Source organism: Xiphophorus couchianus, chromosome 7 (genome assembly GCF_001444195.1).
Source record: "Xiphophorus couchianus chromosome 7, X_couchianus-1.0, whole genome shotgun sequence".
Taxonomy (NCBI): domain Eukaryota; kingdom Metazoa; phylum Chordata; class Actinopteri; order Cyprinodontiformes; family Poeciliidae; genus Xiphophorus; species Xiphophorus couchianus.
In genome coordinates, this window is record NC_040234.1 from 31,494,155 (window position 1) to 31,502,659 (window position 8,505).

General features: G+C 34.8%; 1 long non-coding RNA gene across 1 annotated transcript; it reads left to right on the plus strand.

The window, feature by feature from the left end:
• The first annotated feature begins 384 nt into the window (after nt 1-384).
• On the plus strand, nt 385-1,405 carry LOC114148939 (uncharacterized). The gene is made up of 3 exons (XR_003596389.1): nt 385-478; nt 559-643; nt 1,088-1,405. It is a non-coding gene; the product is annotated as an uncharacterized LOC114148939 (long non-coding RNA).
• The last annotated feature ends 7,100 nt before the right edge of the window (nt 1,406-8,505 follow it).

Consider the following 8,505-nt stretch of genomic DNA (forward strand, 5'->3'; position numbering starts at 1 on the left):
ATGTTTTTTATAGCCCATAGATATATTCTAATCTGTTCAAGGAAAAATAATAGGTCACCTTCAATGAGCACAATAATTTTGAGGTGTTGACTTGACTTGTTGATTCCGCAAATATCAATCTGAGTATCTGTGGGATAAAATAAATCTCCACCTTGCAGGACTTCAAACTTCAGCTACTAACAGCTTAGTGCCAAACTCTATAGCACAGCTTTGGGCCTCTGAATTCAATGTCTTATGAATCAGGAATGGTTTTGCATCAGAAGGTTTAACCAACATGTAACCCGCAATTAGTTAAGGACTTTTATTTTTGCGGGCCCACTTCCTGTGTTGCCCCAAACTCTGCTAGCTTATTTAAAGCCCTGCCCCCAGCGCGCAGTTTAAAGATCCTCACCTGTTTCCTGTGTGATTGTGGCTTGCTGTTGGCGTCTTTCTCAAGAATTCCTCCAAAAATCTTTAAACCTATTGATTTGATTGCTGGGTGAGTTTATTATTTGATAGCAATATCACCTTTTCATGTGATACTCTGCTCGATTGCTCATTGGAGCGTTGTTTTATTAGAATCATTGGCGTTTCTTACCTGGACCGTCACCGGGATTCTGTCACGGCTGATTGTGGCTAATTACGCCCCGCTCTCTTCAAAAAGGTAACTTGTTGCTGAATTTTGTGCGTGTTCTGACACGTTTACATTGATGCTGAGGCACTGAAGTTTAAAATAAAATTGATCAGAACAGAATGTAGCTACACTTAAGGTTGATACTGCACAGTATATTTATTTATTATTATTTTTTCCTTCCCTCACTCTGCTTGAGTATTTGATAATTAATTAATTTTATTTTTCTGGATTGATATTTTGGAAGTGCACTTTAACTTAAAATTGATTAGTTTGAAATATTATATATTTTTTGTTTTATTAAAATTATGGTTAATTTAACCTGACTGAAATGTTTGTCTAATTATTAGGAATCTAATTATTGCATTTTAGTATGCATAAACTAGGTGCTTAAATTTAATAATTATTTCCTTTTTATTATTTGTACATAATTGTTGTTTTTTGATAAACCACTTAATTGGTTTTCTGACCTTTTAGGTAGGGTTTCTTTCCCCCCTGTCGGATCAGATCTTCATCTGGATTGGAAGATGGCGAGCTAGGAATGGACCATGGACTTTATGATTTTGAAATTAATTTATTCTGAGTCAATTCTCATGTCTCATCGTGCTGCTGTAATTGTATGTTTTATTCAAATCACTTAATATATATTCACCAAAACTAAAAGCACTGCCTCCTGTTTTTTCACACCACAGGCTCCTTAAAGGACACTCTTCTGATACTGCTTTTGTAGCTGCAGTTAGCTGCCTAGCCCATAAGTGTTACAAACACATTAATAGGTAGGTGATCTTGATGTTAAGACGGGTTCATGCACTATTGGCTGTGTCTGGTTTCACTGGATTCTGTCCAGTCAGTTACGATCTCCAGCAGTCAGTGAGACAGCGTCTTCTTCATAACGAGCCATCTTTCATTTTCTATTTTGTCTTTTTTTCAGTGATAATTGAGAACAGAACCCACTACCCCAAAAGTTACATTATGATAAATACATCAACTACAAGTTCTTGTTTTTATTCTAAGAGCAATGTAGAAAACTTTACGTGTTTTCTAATAGATGGTAACACAAATTAGACTTGTTTTTATTTTAAAACTAATTTAAATTTATATAATTGCCGAATGAATAAATCAGATTAATTATACCAAATTATTCTGCATGACATGATTGCATAAAGGTGTTGCCACACAAATTGCATAACTTTTTACCCTGTGCTTTTTTAATCTCACTTTGCTGCAGCAGTTATCGTTTTCATGTCGGTCCTTTTCAGGAGGCAAATGTAAAATTGCTCGGAAACCTTGCCAATGACCGAACTGGGATTTTTCCTTTGTGTAGAGCCCAGGGTGAACATTATCTCTGCTTTGGAGTTTTGCTGCATTTATTGAAATGGATTGTAATGTAGGCCTTCATCAGACAGAATAGCCTGCCTACATTTTAGTGCTTATCTACCCATTTTGGTTTGGAACCCAGTCAAACACAAATCAAGAAAAACTTAGTTGAAGCTTTGCTGCAAGACTGCTTTTTGTTGCATATCTGTGGTTGATGGTGTGGAAAATATATTTCTGAGAAGGTAAATGGTGATAAGAGTGAAGAATGAGGATGGGGATTTTGGGAGAATGTTAAATGTTTTGCTAGTCATAATTTTTTTATACAGAAGTATAATAACAGCCCCTTATAAAATACAAATATTTATACAGTTTTGTCTAGAATTAACCTTTTCATCTGTTTCTGCAACAGCAAGTCTGTGAGATTTTATTTGTATCACACATTTAAGCAACAGGTCAATTTAGTGTCTTGCGTGATGATTACTAAACACAGGATAACCATTCACAATCTGAAAGTAAACAACCCTGAGGACTGAGTGCAGGGACTTAAGCATGATGCATTATTAGCTGAACTACCTTTAAGAGGTTGCAATGTTTGATGAAGCTGCTTAATGTGAATTTTTTTGGGTTGAAACTAGAGATTAACTAAATGCCATAGTTGCAATGTTCCCAAGAGAGTTTCAGAAACCTATATGGGCATTCTGACAACCATGTATGCATGTGTTCACTAGTCTTACAGAACTGATATACTGCCATCAAAATCCTACGGATTTTATCTAATGTCCAACATGTTGCCAGCCTAATTAATCTCTATGGCTAAGCATGCCAAAAACACTCAGGGAACTCCCAGACTCCAAATGATAGGAAACTCTCTGTGACCGACAGAACCTCAAGTTTGCAAAAACCATCAACATTCTGGCTGATTGGCATCACAGCAAGGTCTTTCAGTGTAATCTCTGCTGGATTTAAAGGTTGTACTAACTCTCCACTTTAACACATTTTTAAAAATCCCAACATAACTATATTAATTCAAGATCTATATGTTTTTTATATACCACATTGAAATACATAGTTTTTCAGAGTTGAGATAGCCTCTACTTCATCAGAAATGAAGCTCCATTTGTGGTGCCTATAGATAATTTGAGTTTCATCAAGTGTCTTGTGATAACGGCTTTTATGCACCGCAGAGGCTTAGTTTTCGATTAGCGACTAACTACCTCAGTCATCTTACTCATTATCTTTCTTCTCCTGTTTCCAGCCTGTCCTTTGCCCATGCGGTATCCATGGCATATAGATTTTAAAATGTTTTTTTAAATTTTATTATTCTGCTCTGCTGATATTCCTCCTAATTAATTCCTTTAAAAGGTTCAGCCAGTCATTTGCCTTTGATTCACTCTATTATCAGACTTTTTCTCCATGTTTAAGTTGAGTCAGTTAATGTCTTCCTTCCTTCCAAAAATCCTCCAGAGATACTAAGGCTTCACTGAACTTCAGAGTAATTTCCAGTTCATCTTATTCATTCAAGTCTTTAAAAAAGATAATGCTCACCAGTTTCTTCAACTTTCTTAACTTTTTTTGTTTTACCCATCTGAGCTGAGATCTTCAGGTTTCACTCTCTCCTGCTTTTTTTATCCACAATATCCTTACCAGAAGAGACAGAAAAAGCTCTTAGGACTATTAAATATTTTTTCTCTTCCATATCTCAAGGTTACTACTCAGCCTTGTCCCAGTTAGACATTGTCTAAAAACTCCGCAAAGTCTCAAGTAGGACGTTTTGAAAAGAGCCACAAATATCCTTACTACTTTTTGCAAAGGGAGAGTGATTCTTTACACTAAAATCAATACATGTATCTATTTAAACAGCAGGTGTTTTGGAGACAGTATATACAATTTTTCCACATATTATTGCATATTTCTCTTCATCTTCAAAAATGTAGTTATGGTAAATATGACTGTTTTGTTTTACCAGTTGAACTCTGGTTTAATATTTATAGTAAAATTAAGGAGAAAACCTTTTATCTTCCATTGTTTTCATTTTAAACCCAACCCTCTATGTATTTTATAAAATCTTGTGGATCATTAATCTACTTTGTCATATATAAAGTCATTTTTTTCTGCTTTTAAATTTTCACAATGTTTGCTTAATTATGTCTTTGTCTGCATGTAAAGGTGACCAAATTGCACAGGATTGTTTGTTCTGAATATTTCACTCTGAAATAAAAGTATATATTACCATAAATTTGAATCTTTCTGTAACTGTGATCTTTTGCTGCTTGACTGAAATAATGACTAGTAATACCAACTTTATTTTTACAATTCTTTGCAGTGTGACTCACCTCATCCCCATTTCTGTCTGCAGGAACTATTCATTAAAAAGGCATTGTTTCTTTGTTCAGTTTCATCTAATATATCACTGCCATGGCAAACATGAGGTCTAGAGTATTTTATTATCCAAAAATATTGTCATGGCATAAAAAGCAGTAGATAGTAGTGCATATAGTCATGAGACAGTTGTCTTAAGTGAATGTTTTCAGTTATTTTTTCATGTGATCAGTATTTTTCTGGTCTGTATTTAAAGGGAGGTGAGGAATGTGGCCAAAGTTGCACCATCATGGCTGAGATTGTTGCAACTAATTGCTTTGTTCAATGTTTGCAGGTAAATGTTTGAATCATGTTAACAAAAGATCAATCCTGTGGGTGAGTGGTGGTATGTATGGAACATTGTATTTACACTGAAATGTATGTGTCCCATGTTGCTATGGTTACCCATCACAGCCAACTAGCGGTCTCTATATGTCTATGAGTGTCCAGATCAAGAAAAGTGTGAGAAAATTGAGATCCATGATGAAGAAACTAATCTCAAATTAGCCATTGTGTGTACTGTTTGTAGTTCTGGGTATTTTCGTCCCCAATAAGACTTGCAGCCTTGATGTGCTATGCCAATTTAGAAAAAAACCCACAAAACTATTTATGTTTTCAAACATGGTATTGGGAGACATCGTGTTATATATATATATGTATATGTATTTAAAAGTAAAAGGCAAACTCTGTTTTGTGACCTCTGTATGTTTTGCTCATGCAGGGAAGGACTGTTAACAGAGATCAAACACTTAAAATATCAATTTCATTTAAAGTGAAACACTTCTACAAACTTCAGAAGTGATTTATAGCAGCATTAAATTATGTCTCAAATGCAAACATTTGTGAAACAACTACAAAACCAAATGAAATCCATTACTTCAGTATGCATTTTGGAAATAACGCTTTGAGTTTTATGCAATATCCACCCACAGAGAGACAAAATAACCACCAGCTCTCTTGGCTAGCCTGTGACATGCAGGGAACACGGCGTCTTGGTTTTTCTCAGCAAGAGTGTGCAGTTTATAATTTGGCATGAGGTGTCATGACAGACTCATGGACTTCCCATTTTCTTCTTGGCTGTCTTGGTTTCTGTCACAATAACAAACATGAAACGTTTTTTCCTAATTACTGTCTACCATTGTCTTAATTATTGATGCACATGGCCTTTGATTTGTGCTTATTTGTGCTTGCCTCAGCAAAATAGCAACTGTGTGCTGAAACATTGAAAGGTCGTACAATTATAGTGAAGAAAAACAACTCCAGTAATTACAATGATTTGTTATACCCTGATAGGAACATTTTTGTGGGGATTTGTTAAATTGAGGGTTTTGCTCAATATTAACAACACAGAAAAGTATTAGTTAATTATATTAACTCTCAGGCTCTAGTACTAAATTCTCTATGGCTCTCATTAAAAATTATCAATGAAAATTAAGTAGTTGAGTAAAGCAACTGGTTCTTTTTTTTTTTTTGTTAGACATTAAAAATGAGTCTTAAAACTACAATGCATTTTCATAAGATTGATACTTAGTGGGTAATGTGTATATTTTAGTATAGGGTAAGATACTTCTAGTAACAATATATAACATTTATTGTTTATTATGGACCTCCAAGTGGCACAACAGGGTTAGCTGATAAAAAAGTAACAGAACAACAAAGCTTGTGTAGAAACAAGATGTCTCACTTTCACATAAATTCATACTATTTTGGTTAAAAAATATTTGCTCTGTCAGGGAAGTGTCTTCACTACTCTATCCAATAGTCTATTGCAGTGGTTCTCAAACTTTTTTCAGTGATGTACCCCCTTAAAAATATATTTTTAGTCAAGTACCCCCTGACACGGGCAAAACATTTTTGGAATAAAACAGAGGTACAGTGCTGTAAATACCCTGTAAATACTGAATATAAAATTCAGTGCATGAACACACATTTATATTTTATCGAACTTTTTACAAAATAATTTTTCCCAAGACTTATTATGAGGAGCCTACTGATTTTTTAAAGATATTTTGAAAAGCTTCACGTACCCCCTGCAGTACCTCCACGTACCCCCAGGGGTACACGTACCCCCATTTGAGAACCACTGGTCTATTGGATAGAGTATTAAAGATTTTACTGAAGTAAGTGTAGCAGTAATTTACATTTGTATTAAAAGTAAAAATACAGTGTAGGAAAACTACTCTCAAAGGTTATTTTTTCCAAAGGTTACTCAAGAAATGAGTATTTTTTCCAAAATACTCAAGAAATGTTACTCAAGTCAGCTGAATAACTGCAACTAGTTTATCCACCTTTGATGTTTGCCTATAATACGTTGCTGCTGCACCTAGTTGTTTTCCAGTGTCTGAGCCAAATGAATGGTAGATTGAATATCAGTATTTTACCTTCCCTTCCAACCTCTCCTTAATTAGCAGAATCTTGAAGTGACCTTTTAGGATTTGATTGCATGTTTTTAGAAACCTAATGGAACATTGAGTTTTAGTGAAATGAAAGATGGGTTTGGAGTAACGTTTTAACAGCTACATTACAGTATAGTAGTTCAACCTTCATGACGAAAACATTTACTTATTCTCACTGAAAAAGTGACTTCCAGCTGACTTGACTCACAGCCACTGTGTTACACCTAATGCACAGCTTGCTATTAGAAAGTATCCTGATGACACAGATATTTAAAGAGAGATACTTAATTTCTTTGTGAATATGGTGAATAATGATAGAAGAAAAATATCTTCATCATATGTACAGCTGAAAATGAAGAGACCACTGCACTGAGCCCCATTGAAAACCACATGGTTATTCCACCAAACAATGATTTCTGAGTTAAAACGTCAATATTGTTTCTAAAAGAATATAAACTTATGTGAGGTCTGAAAGCACTGCAAATTTTTTTTTTGTTATTTTGAACATTTTTGCTGGGAATCAGAGACATGTTGTCAGTAGTTCATAGTTTACATTGTGAATATGAATTTTTACAATCAATAGAAACATTTCTGTAGACAAAACCCAATGGCACTAAAATAGAGAAAGTTCTTCCTTTGGGTCTGATTTCTTACTTGTCTACCAAATGTTAACATATTTATTTACTCAACTGTGTGAGACCCAATTTGTTTTGTTTTAATACAGCAATTTCATGTGCTATAAGAAGAAAAGGTCCATATGGAAATGGCTTCCAGTCTTTGCTTCAGAGGGACGTGACCGGACTGCACAGAGCCCCAATCTGAACCCTGTCCAACACTGTTGATGTGAATACATAAACCGGGCCCTCGGTGACCGACCCCACCTCTCTAATGCTTTAGTGGCAGGCAGAGACAAATCCTCTCAGCCAAGTTATAAAAGCAGCAAATTAATACCTCTGGTTTTGGAATGGAATGGCTTTCAATTGTCAAATGATTACTGCCCCTCTTTCAATGTCACTCAACAGAACCAGACCTGCACAGTAAATACATACACAGACAAAATTACATTTTTCTAGTAAACATTAATTTCCCCCAGTGCGCATTTCATTTTAAAGCTGTTACCGGAGAAGAAGTTATGAAAAACAAACAAAGCACAAGTATGTTAAAAGTTCAAAAAGATGTATAGTTTGTGTCATCTGAGTGCTCAGTCTAAGCACTTTAAGGTCTTGAAGTTCAAGATTTTCTTTGATATCAGATGTCTTTTATAATATGGCATTCATTTATCTCTCCCTAGTAGTTCATGCTTTATCCACCATTAACATATGCCAGCTTTTGGTATGTCACATCCTGATAATATTATACAGCAGTGAGGAACGTACATACAGAATCTGAGTTTTAAATGCCTTCACTGTGGAAAATGTTGAGGAGAATTACAACAAATTCAAATTTAGAAATTTACCCTAAAATGTAGGTGTAGTTTTCAATTGGAAATTGAATCTGGAAATTTAATTACAGGTTTTTTAAGAGTTCCCTGAAAAAAATAAATTACTGCCTCCCCCCCCAAATAAAGCAAATGTATAAGCTTATTTGTAACCTGTGCATTTTTATTTTCCTGGGATTAGGAAAGCAATGTGTGCTATGTGAATGACACACAAGATCATTCTCCTAACACTCTTTAAACTGAGGAAGACAAGAAAACATACATAAACTTTTGCATATCTACAGTAAGTTTAATATGATGAGTTTGACAAACAAGCCCAGAAGGTGACCCAAATTTAACAGTAAGCATGAAGATAAAGGAGGTAAAACATGTCTAAAGCTTCTACC